General features: G+C 41.6%; 1 protein-coding gene across 7 annotated transcripts in view; it reads left to right on the top strand.

Annotated features, from left to right (window-relative positions):
- The first annotated feature begins 976 nt into the window (after positions 1–976).
- The window catches only part of add3a (adducin 3 (gamma) a), a 272,015-nt gene continuing 254,343 nt past the window's right edge, over positions 977–18,648 (top strand). For 3 of the 7 annotated variants that reach the window (XM_043713114.1, XM_043713107.1, XM_043713115.1), the window contains exon 1: positions 1,856–1,966. The gene's annotated coding sequence lies outside the window, so the exon portion shown is untranslated. Of the gene's footprint in view, positions 1,279–1,854; positions 1,967–12,553; positions 12,675–18,648 lie in introns of those variants that run through there. The other 4 variants (XM_043713109.1, XM_043713112.1, XM_043713108.1 and 1 more) reach the window with 4 other exon arrangements.

Genomic DNA, 18,648 nt, shown 5'->3' with positions numbered 1-18,648 from the left:
TGAGGAAAGGAGGGGAAATGAGGAAACTGTCTTCCTAACCTGCAATCTTCTTCCTGACCTCTCCGCCCCCACCCCACTCCGGCCTATCACCCTCACCTTGACCTCCTTCCACCTATCGCATTTCCAATGCCCCTCCCCCAAGTCCCTCCTCCCTACCTTTTATCTTAGCCTGCTGGGCACACTTTCCTCATTCCTGAAGAAAGGCTTATGCCTGAAATGTCGACTCTCCTGTTCCCTGGATGCTGCCTGACCTGCTGCGCTTTTCCAGCAACACATTTTCAGCTCTGCTTCTGAACTAGGCAATACAGCAGTGAGAATCTAAATGAGTTATGCAATGTTTAGTTGTTACTTTCTTTTAGAGGGAGGATATAGTCAAATTTTACAGCACAGGCAACACACCAAAATCTTCTTGCTAAATCACATTTTTTCTTAAACAATTCCCAATTTTATCCAAGCTAATTTCCTGTCTCTTTTTAATTAATTAGTTTTTCTTTCTCACTGGCTTAGAAGTTTCTGGTTCTCTTTGTGTTTTACAGCTGGAGTTAACACCCCTCCCCACCCCCACAATTCACTGCAGAGTTCACTAAATTCTCTCATTGTGCGGTCCCCACCCAGTCCACATTAGGGGTCAACAGTGCTGGCAAGTATGCTCATAGCAACATAGAGAACGTTCCAGCAGTTTTGAACTGTAAAGACCAGACTATAACTATTCAGTTTATGATAAAATCTTCCGTTTTACTGGAATTGCGGGAAAAATATCACATACTGCATTTGGTCTTCGCACCCGATTCTAAAAAAACACATAACACTGCATAAACTGAAAAGAAAGACAAATAGGTTTCGACATAACCCACACAATGCATTTCACATTGTATTTCACGTCTTGTAATACTGCAGTCTTCCAGCTGTTGACCACATGATGACTGCTATTAAGAGTAGTAAAATTCCTGCACCAATTGAAACTGGTCAATACTGGGAGGTTTTATCAGTTATTGCACGTACAGTCAAGAGATCACACCATACAAAAAAAACCTTCACACAGGCGGATACACGCCTACTTCTTTCTGCTACAGCTTCTCAAAAGAATAAAGGCAAAGATTCAGAACACTTGGAAAATTAAAGAAAAAACTCTGGAAACACTAATTTGATTTCCTCGCGAACGTGTTCACAATCTTGATTGAATGCCAAAACGTGTCGAAGGACTCAAGATTTACGAGGACTGGCTTTGCTGTTAAACCACAGCTGGGTGGCCATCAGATCGCTGCTTCTCTCCCTCAGGTAATGATTATTCAGACAAGACCTCGGGAAATCTAACTCGCCAGTGCTGCATGTGCCTGGTCAGATTTTAAGTTGAGACTTTAAAATATGTTTCAAGTTTGTTCCATCGGTCACACAACCCCTTTTCATGGGCCCCGAGGGGCGCACAGCAAAAGGCTTTCTGAATGAATCATACGATAGTCCTGAGTGATTTTTTTTGTAGCATGGCACGCTTCTTCAGCGTGTTTTTATTGTTAACACTTTGCAGGGTGAGGAATATTATTTAAGGCGGAGGGGAGGATCAAATAGTGTTATGGATGGGGGGGGGGCATTTATGGATTTTCAAGGAATTATACACGACACCCCATAGGCTCCTCAGCTTTACATGTACTTACAAGTGCGGGGTGTCGGTGTGCGTAGGCCTCATCCCCGTCAGGTCGGACCGGGGGGGCGGGGATGGTTGGCCGTTTATTTTTAAATGGGCCCCGAGTGTTCAGGCTCGAGCTGCGGAGCCCGCCTCCGAGTGGGCGCAGGCGCAGTAAGGGCCTGGCCTAGGCGTCGTGTCCGTCCCTCCCTCACCGCCTCTTCCTGCTCGAATCAACTTGTCCGAGCTCTCTCGGGGAGGGGGAGTTGTCTGCCGGAGGCAATTTAAAGCCAACGGAATGCTTCTTCAGACGTGTTGCGTGGCGCAGAAGGACTTAGCCAAGAGGTAGTGGTAATATTTTTATACCTTCCTTCAACGTTTCACTATTTTTAATACGGGGAGGTGGATGGAAGAAAGATAGTCTCTTTTATAATCGAGACCAGGTTCTTTACAAACAGACTGGTGCGTTGTGGTGCTGGAAGGTTTCTCCCTCCCCCGATCAGTTTAAGAGGAATCAAGTGTGTTTTCTGTTTCCCTCTCTCCACCCCAGTGATTGTGGAGTAAATAGCCTTTATGGCCGCTTTGAACCCCAGCCCTGGCGTGGCGGTTTTTTGTCCTCCCTCAGCTGCATGGATTGCTTATTCTTCAGCAATTCTGATGCAACAGCGAGTTTAAACCAGTTTTCATCGGGTTCTGATCGGGCGTGTTTTGTATTTGGTGGTCGTTTTGGTGCCTCCAGATTGTGACGATGAGGATTTCAGTGGAGTATGTTCGTGGGTTGTTGGGTTGTGGTCCAGCTTCACTTGTGCTTTAGGCAGACGAATTTAAATACCAAATGTGTTGACTGAGATTCACAAATTTCTTTTCTTAAAAATAGCATCTTACTTAATCACAGAGGATTTCTTACGAAGAACTGCTTTGTAATTGGACTTTTCGTCAGACTTTTAGTACAGCAGCTGGATTTTGGTAAACAATAACACGTTTCGTTTTCCAACTTGTGTTACCATAGGTTAAACGACCCTGTGGGAACTCTGCATGGACTTGAAGTGGTACCTTAGGAAACAGTTAATTTTGCGTTATTTTTAAAATATCAAGGCGAGTTTTTTTTTGCTGGAATATACAGTATTGAGATATATATGATCTTTTGAGAGAATTCTCCCAAGACACACCAGCTTGTTTCAACTCATGCACTTAATCATTCAGTCATTAATTTAGTTTTTGAAGCATTGACTTCTCTCTTGTATATAGTGGGTTGGAGTGGCCTGTCATTTTGGCTGGCCTAAATTAACAGTAGAAATTGGTTAGCCAGATGTTTTGTTTGCAGTTTTAATTACAAATGAACATAGATTGAGGTACAGAATTAATTTTTGCCTAATGAAGTGATGTTATATATTTGTCTGAACAGATATATCTGAACTTGTATAATTCAAGAACAATTTGTACTGTATTTATTATATGATTTAAATAAACTAAAAGATTTCAGTTTCAATCACTTGTACTGCTGTGATTTTTCAGAAGATTTATAGCTCAGGTTGTGGTTCAGGTTGTAAGTTTCCTCACTGAGCTGGAAGGTTTGTTTTCAGACATTTCGTCACCATGCTAGGTAACATCAATAGTGAGCCTCTCGTGAAGTGCTGGTGTTCTGTCCCACTTTCTATTTATGGGTCTTGGTTTGTTAAGATGGGTGATATCATTTCTGGTTCTTTTTCTCAGAGGTTGGGTAAATGGTGTTCAAATTGATGTGTTTATTGATGAGTTTTCCGTCTTGAATGCCAAGTCTGTAGGAACTCCTGTGCGTGTCTCTGTTTAGCTTGTCTTAGGATGGATGTGTTGTTCCAATGGAAATGGTGTCCTTCGTCTGTGTGCAGGGATACTAGTGTTAGCTGGTCTTGTCCTGGTGGCTAGTTTCCTGCCTGTTTGTCCGATGTAGCATTTGTTGCAGTCCTTGCAGGGTATTTTGTATATGACATTCGTTTTGCTGACTGATAGTATAGGGTCTTTTAGGTTCATCAATAGCTGTTAGTGTGTTGGTAGGTTTGTGGGCTACCATGATGTCAAGGGGTTGGAGAGTGTGGTAGTCCTCTCAAGAAATGTCTTTGTATGATAGTGTGGCTAGAGTCTCTGGGCGTGTTGTCTTCTTGTTTGGGTTTGCTATTTTAAGAATCGGCGGACTGTGTTTATCAGGTACCCGTTGCTGCTGAGTACGTTGCATTGGTATTTTTCTTCTGCTCATTGTTCCTGGATGCTCTGTGTAGTGGTCCGTCTCAAATAATGTCCTGATGCAGCTCCATTTGCAGGTGTCAGGGTGATTGCTTCTGTAGTGGAGTATCTGGTCTGTTTGTGTTGCAGTCTGCATTTCTCCATTGACTGTCCTTTCCACTGTGATATCTAGGAAGGGGAGTTTGTTGTTGTTCACCTCCTTTGGAGAAATTTATGCCAGTAAGGGTGTTGTTTAATGACTATTGTAGGTTTCCTCTAATTTGTTCCATTTCATGACAAAGGTGTCAGCCACATAGTGGACCCAAAGTTTGGGTTAGATTGTGGAGAAGGATGTTCATTCTAGTCTCTGCGTCACTGCTTCTGCTAAGGATCCTAATATTGGTAATCCCATGGATGTTCTGTTGATTTGTTTGAAGGTGAAGTGGGTAGTGAGGCACAGGTCTAATCGTTTGAGGATGCTGTCCTTGCTGATGGAGTTGGTGTTATTTGGTGTTTGTGTCCATGGGTCTTCTAGTAGTGAGATGTGTTTTTTTTTAGCCAGGCTGATGCTATGTGGATGACACCTTTGTAATCATGAAATGGAACAAATAAGAGGAAACCTACAATATCATCATCAACATTCTTACTGCTGTAAATTTCATAAAAGAAGAGGAGAACCACAACAGACTCTCCTTCCTAGATGTCATGGTGGAACAAACAGCAGACTATCATCTACAGGAAAGCAACTCACACAGACCAGATACTCCACTATAGCAGCAATTATCCTGACCCCCACAAGTTGAGCTACATCAGGACATTATTTAAGATGGGCCATAACACACTGCAGCTGAAGAAAAATACCTATACAACGTATTCAAGAACAACAAGTATCTGATAAACACAGTCACCTGATTCTTAACCAACAAACCCAAACATGAAGACACAACACGCCCAGAGATTGAAGCCAAACAACCATATGTTAGACATCTCAGATGACTACCAGACTACTCTGACCCCTTGACATCATGGTAGCCCACAAACCTACCAACATTGAAACAGCTATTGAGAACCTAAAGGACCCTATGCCAACAGCCAGCAAAACAAATGTCATATACAAAATACCATGCAAGGACTGCAATAAACACTACATCGGACAGACAGGCGACCAGGATACACATGCACCAACTAGCCACCAAAGACATGACCCACTATCACTGGTATCCTTACACACCGACTAAGAAGGACACTGTTTCCACTGGGTCAACACATCCATCCTAGGACAAGCTAAGCATGGGAGTTCCTTGAAGCCTGGCATACAAACTGGAACTTCATCAATAAACACACCGATTTGGATTCCATTTACCAATCTCTGAGGAAAAAGCACTGGAAATGATATCACTCACCTCAACAGACCAAGACCCATAAATAGAAAGCAGGACAGAACACCAGTGCTTAAACGGAGGTTCACAGATGATGTTACCTAGCATGGTGATGAAACGTCTGAGAACAAACCTTCCAGCTCAGCGAGCAAACTTACAACCTGAACCTGTACTGCTAATATAAAATTTTCAAGTGTGAGCAATCAGGTCTTGGATCTGTGCTATGCATACTTAACCTGAAGTCTGATGAACAAAATACAGGCACGTGCTGGAGGGGGGTGGAAACAAAAATATGCTTTCAAAACTTGGAAAACAATTGTCTCTCCTAAACTATGAAATAATTACTTAAAAGTTGTAAAATATGGCAATGCGTAAGAGCTGTGATTATGGAACAATTCATTACAAGACAGCAATTCATGTTGATGTTTGAGCCTATTTTAAGTTTCTCATTTAGATTGCAAAGCAAACTGGGTTGGAGTCTTGTGGCACAATATTTCGAACTCCAAGCCAGAAATTCGGTGCTCAGGTCCCACCTGCCCTGGAGGTGTCGCAACATATCTGAACCAGTTGATTTTAAGATAACTAGAATTGAATGTTTAATGTTATGTGATTGAATATTTAATATAACATCATGTAATGTGAGGTACCTTGACATAGAACATCTGTAATCTCATTTTATTAATACCTTGCATGCTTAGACTTTAGAATAGAGTCGTCATACAGCACAGCAACAGACCCTTCAGTCTAACTCTTCCACGTTACCCACTTGCCTATGTTTGGCCCATGTCCCACTTTCTGGAGCAGTTCATTCCATCCTCTGTGTGGACGAAGTTACCCCTTGGGTCCCTTTACTTTGTCTCTGTGTCTGTCTCTCTCTCTCTGTCTGTCTCTCTCTGTCTGTCTCTCTCTGTCTGTCTCTCTCTGTCTGTCTCTCTCCCTCTGTCTCTCTGTGTCTGTCTGTGTCTGTGTCTGTCTCGTTTGTGTCACCAACAGTACCCCACATTTATTCAAATTAAACTCTTATCTGCCAATCCTCAGCCCATTGGCTTAATTAGATCTCTGTACTCTTAAATATCCTTCTACATTGTCGACTGTAGCACCAATTTTGGTGTCATCCACAAATTTACTAACCAAGCCTTTTAACTTCTCCTCCAAATTGTTTCTATAAATGACAAAAAGCAGCGATCCGAGTACCAATCCCTGCAGTACACCACTGGTCACAGGCCTCCAGTCTGATAAACAACTCTCCACCACCACCCCACTACTACACTCATTAAGACAAAAATAGTGTACATCATGTGATGTACCAGTAGATCAATTTGCTGTTTTGGTATGTAACAATCCAGCTATTGCTTGTGATGACTTTGGAAGAAGTCATGTTTCATAGTTACCCTACTGTAAAAAGCTTATGGGAAGCACATAACTATTGCTTGGTGAACTTTGTGACTAAGATTGCACGCAATTCCAGTGACTGTTTAACTGTGATTCTTATTCCAATATCAGCATAAACCTCTTGAAAGCTTTGCATCATTGAAGGTTTAGGAATTTCCAGGGATTGGGGAGAAATAAAGCTCCTAGTGACTTTGTTAGGTTCGTTTCTCGAGGTTTCGCACATGAGATGCAATTTGCATACACCAACTTCTGCAAACAGTTAAAATTTATTAAAGCTTGTACAGGCTAGGTTTGGGCATAAGCCCTTCATCAGGAATGAAGGGCTTTCCTGGTGAAGTACTTGTGCCGAAACCTCGATTCTCCTCGGATGCTGCCTGAACTGCTGTGCTTTTCCAGCAGTCTAGGCAAAAGTGAGGACTACAAATGCTGGAAACCAGAGTCTAGAATAGAGTGGTGCTGGAAAAGCACAGCAGGTCAGGCAGCATCCGAGGAGCAGGAAAATCGATGTTTCGGGCAAAAGCCCTTTCATCAGGAATGGAGGGAGGGAGCCTCCAGGGTGGAGAGATAAATGGGGGTGGGGCTGGGGAGAAGGTAGCAAAGAGTACAATGGGTGGATGGAGGTGGGGATGAAGGTGATAGGTCAGAGGGGAGGGTGGAGCAGATAGGTGGGAAGGGAGACTGGAAGATAGGACAGGTCATGAGGACGGTGCTGGGCTCGAAGTTAGGAACTGGGGTAAGCTGGGGGAAATTAAGAAACTAGTGAAGTCTACGTTGATGCCCTGGGGTTGAAGTGTTCCAAGGCAGCAGATGAGTCGTTCTTCCTCCAGGCGTCGGGTGGTGAGGGAGTGGCGGTGGAGGAGGCCTAGGACCTGCATGTTCTCGGCAGAGTGGGAGGGGGAGTTGATGTTCCCTAAAGCACTCTTTGAGGAGGCATCCAGTCTACCCACTGTAGAGGAGATCGCGTCGGGAGCAACGGATACAATAAATGACATTGGTGGATGTGCAGGTGAAACTTTGGATGTGGAAGGCTCCTTTTTGGGCCTTTGCTGGAGGTGAGGGCGGAGGTTTTGCAATTCCTGCAGTGGCAGGGGAAGGTGCCAGGATGGGTGGGTGGCTTGTTGGGGGGTGTGGACCTGACCAGGTAGTCACGGAGGGAACGGTCTTTGTGGAAAGGCTTGGGGAGGGAAATATATCACCGATGGTGGGGTCCATTTGGAGTTGGCGGAAATGTCAGTGGATGATGCGGTTTATGCAAAGGTTGATAGGGTGGAAGGTGAGGACTGGGGTGGGGCGGGGGGGTCTGTCCTTGTTACAGTTGGAGGGGTGGGATTTGAGGACTGAGGTGCGGGATATGGATGAGATGCGTTGGAGGGCATCTTCAACCATGTGGGAAGGGAAATTGGGAATACGGGATGGCGTTTTTGCAGGAGGTAGGGTGGGGAGAGGTGTAATCCAAGTAGCTGTGGGAGTCAGTCGGTTTGTAAAACATGTCCGTGTCAAGTTGGTTGTCACTAATGGAAATGGAGAGGTCCGGGAAGGGGAGGGAGGTGTCCAAGATGGTCCATGCGAATTCCAAGGTGGAATATGTTGTTGAAGTTGATGAACTGCTCAACCTCCTTGCGGGAGCACGAGGTGGCGCCGATGCAGTCATCAATGTAGCAGAGGAAGATGTGGGGAGTGGTGCCGGTGTAACTACGGAAGATGGACTGTTCTACATAGCCGACAAAGAGACAGCCACTTTTCCAGCACCACACTCTCAACCTGTTGGACTATAACCTGGTTTATTTGGGAGTACTAGCTTTCATAGCACTGTTCCTTCATCAGGTAGCTGTGGAGCAGGATTTATAGCAAAAGATTATTGTCATGCAACTGAAATGATATATTGAACAAACTTAGAATGCTGTTAAGTCTTTCATCTTTTAGAATGGGTTGCAGGGTTTCAGTTCATTAATATATAATTCCCAGAACTACTTTCAAGTCACATTCTCGATAACTTGAGGGTTTATTTAAAAAGTGACATCTCCGCTCAGACAATGCACTAAAGGTGTGAGGTTAAAGTCTGTCTGTATCCCAATCTTGAGTTAGACTGGATCTATTTATAAAATGTTACATGGATTGACTCCTGGCAGATTGTATGCTTTTTGACCAAAATAGAATGTGTCTGCAAATTCACCCCTTAGACTTGAGTGTGCACGCATGTGTGACAGAGGATAAACGTGTGTGTGCGCGTGCGTGTACGTACATAATGTAGTGGGGTTACCTGTAGTGCAACATGAACCCAAGGTCCTGGTTGAAGCCATCCTCATGGGTACCAAACTTGGCTGTCGGCCCCTGCTCGGTATCTCTATTATTGCATATTCCGAAATCCACCTTGGAAGATGGTCTCCCGAAGATCTGAGGCCGAATGTCCCTGACCACTGAAGTGTTCCCTGACTGGGAGGGAGCATTCCTATCTGGCGATCTGTTGTGCGGTGTCCATTCATCCGTTGTCATAGCATCTGCTTGGTCTCACCAATGTACCATGCCGTGGGGCATCCTTGCCTGCAGTGTATGAGGTAGACGCCATGTTGGCCAAGAGTCATGAATACCTGCTGTGTACCTGGTGGTGGTGTCTCCTGTATAATCATAGTATCCGTGTTGACGCTCTGACACTACTTGCAGTATTGTACATTGTTGTGGTTGGTGTCCTGAAAGCTGGGCAGTTTACTGTGAACAATGGTCTGTTTAAGGTTTGGTGGTTGTTCAAAGGTGAGATTTGGAGGCATGGGGAAGGCCTTGATGAGGTGCTCATCCTCGTTGATAATGTGTTGAAGGCTGTGAAGAACTTGTCTTAGTTTCTCCGCTCCCGGGAAGTACTGGACCATGTTACCTGCTGAGGAGGTCATTACAGTTTCTCACTGGCTTATTGGAACTGGACGCACGCTCTCTGTCTTGCGCTGTTTTTGCTCCCTCATGCTGTGTCTCTTTTCCCCCCTCCCTCGCGCAGACGGACAGACACAGTCTATGGGATGAATTTGTATTTGCAGATACACTCTGTTTTGCTTAAAAAGCACACGCACTGCAGGCGGTCAGTCCATGGAACATTTTATAAATTCCTACTTTTGGAAATAGACTCTAACTTCACATCTTTAGTGCATTGTCTGAGCTGAGATGTCACCTTTTTTAATAAAACCTTTTTAAGTTGTCTCAAATGTGACTTGAAAGAAGTTTTGGGATTTGCATATTAATCAACCAAAACCTGCAACCATTCTAAAAGTTGAAATACTTAACAGCAATCTAGGTTTGTTCAATATATCATGTCAGTTGCATGACACTGTAATCTTTTGCTTTAAATACTGTGTCTTATGATCCTGCTTCACAGCTACCTGCTGAAGGAACAGTGCTCCGAAAGCTAGTAATTCCAAATAAGCCTGTTGGACTGTAACCTGGTGTTATGTGATTTGTTTTTTTTTAATTGTTAAGTAGTTTGAGCAGTTTCATCCAGCCTTATTTTGTGGCACACATAGCAAATTGCTTTAACTTAGCATTTTTACCTGAGGAATAGTTTGTGTGAGATTGGAAAAAGCTTAAATGAATTGAATGGCAGGTCCTGGGCCAAATATTGCAGTTGCAGAGCATTATTAAATTAGAACAGTGGGGCATGTACACATTTTGTCAGCTGCACGTAGAAAGTGGGTGGCTGTGGCTAAAAGTGCAAAATTGTCCATTTCGCTTTGTTCATAAAATTGGTGAAACAATTTTAAAATACCATATACTTTTTACACAGAAGTTAAAGAGAAAGCTTTTATTTTCTCCTGTTCTTGGTTACCATGACACATTTTCTATGTAATTTTTATTTTTGCGGTGACAACAACAAATTCAACGACCTTAATGAATATTTCCAACAAATAAGCTAGGAGCAATGAGGAAGGCAGAATTATCAGGAGCTGCAGTGCAGAGAGGTCACAATTTGAAATTAATACAGAATGCTTGAGAAGCACAACCGGTCTGGCAGCATCTGTGGCAGGAAGTGAAGTTAACATTTTCAATCAGGTATAATCCTTCCGAACCAAAAGGTGTTGGAAGATTAGTTTGCTTTCCTCTCCACTGATGCTACCAAACCTGCTGAGGTTTTTCAGCATTCTTAGTATTTGTTTCAGATTTTTAGCTTTTATTTGATGATCTGAAATTGTTGAACTCTAGATAATTTACAGCCTTCCAATTTAATGTAATCAAAATGTAAAGTGCTAACCCTTAAGCTTTTATTGAACTTCATGAGAACAGTGTGGATAATAAAGATACTGAGATAGGTGAGCATGTGATGCAGCTAAAGTAAAGGGAAGCTGGAAACTCTGGTCCACAGCTGAGCCAGTGCAGCATGATTTCCTGTTAAATAAAAGTAGATTTTCATGTGAAGGTAAGTGGACAGTAATTTGTATAAATGCAGCACAATAGTCTTGTAATATGAATATTACCAGAAACTTGGTTGACAATTCTCCTTTGCAACAGTTCTGGTCTGCTCAAGCTTCCTCTGCTTATTTTCTAAACCATGCTGTTTTCATCACCTAAGGCTAAAGTAACTACTAGGAGAAAGTGAGGACTGCAAATGCTGGAGAGTCAAAATCAAAAAGTATGGTGCTGGAAGAGCAAAGTGGGTCAGGAGTAGCCGAGTCGACGTTTCAGGTGAAAGCTCTTCATCAGGAAAGTAACTACTAACTCTGTAGTATTACCATCAAAGTTTAAATGGCTTATTCAATTCGTGGAGACTAATTTTACTGCAAATTTGTACAAAACACCCAGAAAATGTCTCCAAGACGGGAAAAACCTTTTTTGAAGGATGATATCTTGTTGCTTTAAACTGCTCCGTCCATCCACCCATTGTGAGCCTGGGAACCTCATAACAAAAATGCATGGATCAAAATTTCAATCCTTTAACTAACCAAGACATCATGTCAAACTTCAATTATAATTATAAAAGAAAACTGTTCAAGAGAACAATGATTTGCTTGAAGAAACTCTACATGAGAGGGAATTTTCATTTCTGGTCATATCTGACCAGAAGTAATAGTCTTCTGTATCGGGAAACTGAACAGACACAAAATTTGAAAAGTCTCACTGAAGAAGAAACAATTGAAAATGAGAACAGTTGTGGTCAACAATGGATTCAAAACCTGTGGTCTGAATGCAAGATCTGCACTTAGATCAAAATTTTATACTGTTGATAATTTTTTTGAACTGTACTTAGGCTGTCCCTCAGGATTAGGTGTTTGTTAGCTTCTGAAATGAGTGATAACTTCAGTGCGTGATGTGCAGGCTGCCACACAGTGATTCCTTTTTTCTTGCATTGATGAGTTGTTTGGGGTTTGCACACTCCCTCTAGTGCTTGACTTTGTCTCTGTGTTCAATTTTGAAATCTCCTTGTATCCAATGCCAGCTTGAATTAACTTTCTCCATTTTGGTCAGTCTCCAGCATGTGAGAATCAGAGTGAATTTGTTTTGAGCTCTTTCGGGATGTCTTTGAAAGGTCAGTAATGTTCTGGGAGTCTCCTACTGTGACTGAGTTCCAAGTCAAGCTTCAATAGTTGTGTATGTTGCTGGAAAAGCACAGCATCGAGGTAGCATCGAGGAGCAGGAAAATTGATGTTTCGGGCCAGAGCTGCCCTTGTTTCCTGATGAAGGGCTCCGGCAGGAAATGCCGATTTTTGTGGTTTGTTTGGTTTTTTAAAAATTTTTTTCCCCTGCTCCTCTGCTACCTGACATGCTGAGCTTTTCCTACACACTCTCAACTGTGATCTCCAGCAGCTGCAGGCCTCACTCTCTCCTCATTTTCTTCAAGAATTTGTTACAGATCCAAAACATGTCCCTCCAGCTGAACTGGTTCTAGGCAATTAAGGAATTTTAGGAAAGACATCAATGCATGGTTAAATATTGATGTCCAAAAACTACCAATGAAATGATATGGTCAACAAATTTAAATCTCCAGGTACTGGCATTCTGAAGTTTTATGATCACTACTGTGCCAAGACCAAGCTGCCATCATCATCCCATTAAATTAACTGCGGCAAAGTGGGCAACAAGTTCTGAATATGATGCCGTAGGCACAGGTGAGGAATAAGTGTTCATATTTAAGTGAAAACTTTAAGAACTATGCATGCAGTAAATCAAACAAAAATAGAAATTGCTGGAAATACTCGGTAGGTCTGTTGGCATCTGTGGAGAGAAAGAGTTAACGTTTTGGGTGGAGTGACCCTTCCTCAGATTTAAGTTTCTATTTTCATCAACATTTGCGTATTTGTTCAATAATAATCAATTGTGTCTTGACTTGCACATTTGTAGGAGAAATAAAATTTATTATTTGAATTGATTCTTTTATTATTTACAGCTACTGATTGGTGTTTCTGAAGGGACCTTGTCTTGAGGTGTTGACTTTGACAGTGAGACTCCATAGTAGTCTGTAAAACTGAAACTTGTAAAACCTTTATATAAATTTGAAAGAAGCAGTTACTGAAGCAGGCAAAAATATTTTTTTAATATGCTGATGGACCCCATTTGCTAATATTAAAAAAAAACTGCCTGCTGTCTCTTTTTACTCTCCAGTACAATTCTTTCTTATCTCCGTATTTTAAACAAAGTAGTTGTATTAGTCCACGTGTTCAGATGTGTTACGACACATCTGGGCCAATTGGGAATTAAGTTAAGGCATGACCCAGAGGTAGGGATGTTAATACTGTATCACAAGGGCCCATTAAGAAAATGTGTACTCTTATTGCAGATCATAATAAATAAGAGGAGTTGGTTGCTCCGCTCCATGAGCCTACTCCGCCATTTAATGAGATCATGACTGAACTGACATTCCTCATTTCTACTTTCCTGCCCTTTTCCCATAACCATTAATTCCCCTACTGATCAAAAATGTATCTATCTCAGCCTTAAATATACACAAGGAGTCTTCCTCCTTTGCTCTCTGTGGCCAGGTGGGTTTTGTCAGCAATTGACAATGGTTTCATGGTCATCAGTAGATTCTGAACAGGATTTTGTTTTTATTGAATTCAAATTCCATCATTTAGCATGGCGGGAGTTGAACCTGATTTCCTTGAATATTAGCTGAGTTTCTGGATTAATAGTCTAGTGATAATACCACTAAGCCATCACCTCCCCCATAAGAATCCTTATTTTTAAGTTGTCTCCTAGTTCGTGTTCCTCTTCCCAAGGGGAGACATCCTTTCTACAATAACCGTGTCCAATCCATAGATACTCAGCCTGTTCAACCTTTTTTTTTCTTCAGTTAATCCCTCATCCCAAATATCAACTGAGTACACATTCTCTCTGCATTGCTTCAAATGCATTTATGTCCTTGATAACTAGTACTCAAACTGTACACTGTACTCCAGTTGTGGCCTCATCAACATTTGGCACAACTGTAACAATGCATCTCCACTTTTATTTTCAATTCCTTTTGCAATAATCAGCAATCTTCATTTCTGTTTGCCTTCCTAGTCACTTGCATTATCTGTATTAGAACAGAAATCTGTTGTGGAAATTCTTATTAACCTAATATTCATTGATGTTTGTGGGAGACTCTGTTTTTGGATTCCTGGTACCGTAGAACTTAAGAGCGTAGGAACCCTTTTAGAGGGTGGTGGGTTAACCTTTTTAACCATTTCAGATAGTTCAATTGGATCACTAGTCAATCTGGGAGGAGAAAGTGAGGTCTGCAGATGCTGGAGATCAAAGTTGAAACTTTATTGCTGGAACAGCACAGCAGGTCAGGCAGCATCCAGGGAACAGGAGATTCGACGTTTCGGGCACAGGCCCTTCTTCAGGAATGAGCAGAGAGTGTTCAGCAGGAGAAGATAAAAGGTAGGGAGGAGGGACTTGGAGGAGGGGAGTTGGAAATGTCTTCTTCTTGACCTCTCCGCCTCCACCCTACTCCGACCTATCACCCTCACCTTGACCTCTTTCCACCTATCACATTTCCAACGCCCCTCCTCCAAGTCCCTCCTCCCTACCTTTTATCTTCTCCTGCTGAACACTCTCTGCTCATTCCTGAAGAAGGGCCTGTGCCCGAAACGTCGAATCTCCTGTTCCCTGGATGCTGCCTGACCTGCTGTGCTGTTCCAGCAATAAAGTTTCAACTTTGATATCCAAATGAATCCAACAAGAACTGGACCAAGCATATGTGGTACTCATAATCTTCTTCATCCTAAGTATACGCATGATTTTACTACAACTGCTAAGTATTTCATCAGTAATATTTTCAGCAACATAACACAAAACATCGCAGATAAGAAAAACTGCAGCATATTAACATGCCAAATTTCCCCTAAAGTAAATGCATTAAAATTCCATCAAATTTGACAATATTGTTATGTATTTGGCTTTAAGGGGTTAACACGTAGGGGGTTCCATACAACAGCCAAGCAGGGTGAGATCAATAGTTGTGATGTTGAGAAGATATGCTCTTCTTCATTAGGGTAAATAAAACCACAGAAAGTAGACAAAATCAAACACAAAATATTGCTGAGGAAAGGAGTGAACAAAGACAGAAATGGGAACTATTTAAATGTAAATCTATGATTCGCTCCAGTAATAATATCTAACAATATTCAATATCTAGGATCATACCAAAAGAGTACTTTGAAGTATTAAAGGGATTTTCTGCTATCTAGTGATCTCTGAGGCATGAAGTTTCCCTTTCTTGATATGTGCAAGATCAAGACAAACACTAGGCATACAGTAACAGTGATATCACCGCAGGGAGTTGGCAGCCAATTACACTGAAGTATTCTCAAACAGCAAATCAGAAAGTAAAATGCAGTAAAATCTTCTACTCAATTAAAATTTCCACAGAGTAAATACAAATCATCAGTGATACACATGGGATTAAAGTAGCTGAAATATCATAACTTTTTTTTAAATTTGAAAAAAACATTATTGCCATAATAATGGCAAAAAAGCATCCCAGTGATATAACATTAGATTTCTATGAGTAACTATTGAGTTATTAAAATTAAATTGCATTTATATAGTAACTGTTATGGCCACAGAAAGATCCAAAATGCTTTACAGCCAATGGAGGGTGTCGGTGGAAGGGTACTGGGTGGTACGGCGGGAAAGGAAGGAGCGGAGTGCTTTGAGTCCTTCGTGATGGGGGATGGAGGTGTACAGGGACTGGATGTCCATGGTGAAGATAAGGTGTTGGGGACCGGGGAAGCGGAAATCCTGGAGGAGGTGGAGGGCGTGGGTGGTGTCACGAACGTATCACTAGTCAATCTCTAAATCAGGGAAGTACAAACCAAAACTTTTCACTGTACCATTTACTTTTATCTTACTGAACCTCCTCCAAAATCAATATATTCTTTTGAGTTATGATGTTACAAATTGAGTACATCTGTGATGTTCAATTAAAGTTCTGTTTGGGGGAAAAAAAAACCTTTTCTTCAATTGTGCCGCCTTTTTTCTGGTTGTGATTTGTTATTATTGGTTCCTCCTCCATTTGAGAATAACACCACCTCAGGTTTGTTTTCTGTCATGGGTCTTGTAACTGAACAGGGGGTGAATCTTTTGCATGTGGATAGGATGTGTCTCAATCCAGAGGCTTGATTTCAAAGCGTGGTGCATTTTTGTTTTAACAAGTTATTGTGATTCTGATTGGCAGCGAGCTCCTCTGAATCTTTTGTCTTGGTGCTTCCATGCTTTAAGGAGAGCTTCATAATGTGTTGTGGCATTTGCTTTGTCCTCTGTTGGAATGCTAGCCATTCAAGAGTTTTCTATCTGGTGAGAGGAAATGCTTTACAGCTATCAAGAAACAATATTCAGTCTATTGTAATTTAATTTGCAGATGTTTTGGATGGAAACTTGTAAAACTTGCCACAAAGAGGACACTGCAGTCATCTGTGTGATCATTTATGACTTCTGGTCAGTTTAGCTTTTGGCATGGAGACGATTGAAGTTAGAATTTACCGTTCAGGTGTTACTTAACGCTTGCAGCAGAGGGCAGTTGCTCTTTTGAGGTGAATAACCAGTCAGGTAGATTGTAAATACATTCTGCTATAATGCGTGTTTCGTCAGCACAAATTGGCTATAATGCGATTGGCAAATTGTGGGCGTTGTTTGGATAATGTGAACTTTCTACTGAATGATTTTTCTATTAGCGATCTTCTACAGCATGATTTTTTTTATTGTAAGTTTTCTTAGTTACGTTCCCCTGCAACGTCACACTGTCACATTTATAGCAGAACGATCTATAGGATAGGGCAAGCACAAAGCTTTGACACCAATCTGGAATTTGAATTGATTTGTTTCAGAAGACCTACTCTATCATCGTGAATCAATTGCAGGTTTGTGGTGAGGTTTCTTGCACATTTAAAACTCTGAAGAAAAATCTATCAAACTTCAGAATTCAGTGACTCAAAAGTTTTGGTTAAATCCGAAATTGTATGGAAGAGTTTGTTTTTTCTTCATCATTTTTGTTGGATTTACCATGTCAGAAGTTCCTTTTGTAAAGCCTAAAACTTCATTGTGTCTCTGGCAGCTTTGCCTCTGCAAAAATAGTGGACTTTTCAGGAAAATTTTCCCAGTTTGTAGACAAAAGGATAATGATTTGATTGTTTTTGTAACCTGATTTTACATTGGAGTGACTTCATTCGTTCATTCCTCCCTTCAAGGTTGGGTGCGATTCTTCCCCTCTGTTCTGCAGGGAGTGTGCTGGATGGAGTCATAGAGTCATAGACATGTACAACATGGAAATAGACCCTTCAGTCCAACTTGTCCATGCCGTCCAGATATCCCAACCCAATCTAGTCCCACCTGCCAGTGTCTGGCCCGTATCCCTCCAAACCCTTCCTATTCATATACCCATCCAAAAATGCCTCTTAAATGTTGCAATTGTACCAGCCTCCACCACTTCCTCTGGCAGTTCATTCCATACACATACCCTCTGTGTGAAAAAGTTGCCTCTTAAGTCTCTTTTATATCTTTCCCCTCTCGCCCTAAACTGATGTGATATTTTGAAGACCTCAGCTGGGATGCCAGAAGGGCCCCAAGCGATTCCACCCGAGAAGTTTAAAAATAAAGTCTTCACACTCCTGTTATATATTGTTCAATAAAGACAACAGTAAAAAGTAGATTGAGAAACTCTTTTTACAATGAAATCTGAAAAGAGCTTCTATATATGCTTGTCAACAATTTTGGAAAATTTTTATATTCAGTAACTTGCTTACGTATTTCCACATAAGTGCAGAGAGGCCATGGGAGCCCCTTAGTCAAACTTCTTTAGGTTCTTACTTCAATTATCAGAATAACATAGTTCATTTGTATGCTAGGATTTTTATGGAGGGAAGGACCAAGCTCAAAAAAGACAGAATGTAGCTTGTAGCATCTGTGAAGCGAATGATTGATTCATTGGAATTTGTGGTATTATTTGAGGTTATTATGTGGTCCAGAGGGCCTAGTATGCTGTGGATGAACCTGTTAAATTGTTGGAAAGAAGCAAAACTAATTATTCCAGACTCTCTGGCTAGTGATTTGGGGCATAAGTAATTTATGTATCTTGCAGCTCTTGCTTCAGTATAGGCTTCTTCATCAAATAATATTTCTTTCATACTCTGTTAATACATACTGTTTGTGTTCCCAACTTTGCATGCAAAGTTGAGATGGTTGGTTTATTTGTTTGTTTATAATGACACACATTCATTATTGTTTATAAGCAAAAGATTGTGCCAAATATGCAATCATTTTTAGAAATGAGTAAAGGATGTTCCCTTGGTAACATGTTGATATAACCAGTTATTGTTGATGCTTTTTGTTGTTTTTTGAGAAAAGCTATTAGGATTATTATTTAAAGCTTCCCAAACGTTCTCCGACTGGTACTGTCTAAGGCTTTAAAGTTGTTTGACCTTTCTGAGAATTGAGCGAGTGGGGTGCAAAGGGCAGCAGACCTGAGATTTGAGGGGAAGGAGGATAGAGCTATATAGTGGGAGAAAGTGAGGACTGCAGATGCTGGGGATCAGAGCTTAAAAATGTGTTGCTGGAAAAGTGCAGCAGGTCAGGCAGCATCAAAGGAGAAGGAGAATCGAC

The sequence above is a fragment of the Chiloscyllium plagiosum genome, chromosome 22 (assembly GCF_004010195.1).
Source record: "Chiloscyllium plagiosum isolate BGI_BamShark_2017 chromosome 22, ASM401019v2, whole genome shotgun sequence".
Taxonomy (NCBI): domain Eukaryota; kingdom Metazoa; phylum Chordata; class Chondrichthyes; order Orectolobiformes; family Hemiscylliidae; genus Chiloscyllium; species Chiloscyllium plagiosum.
This window is presented reverse-complemented; position numbering and strand designations above follow the sequence as displayed.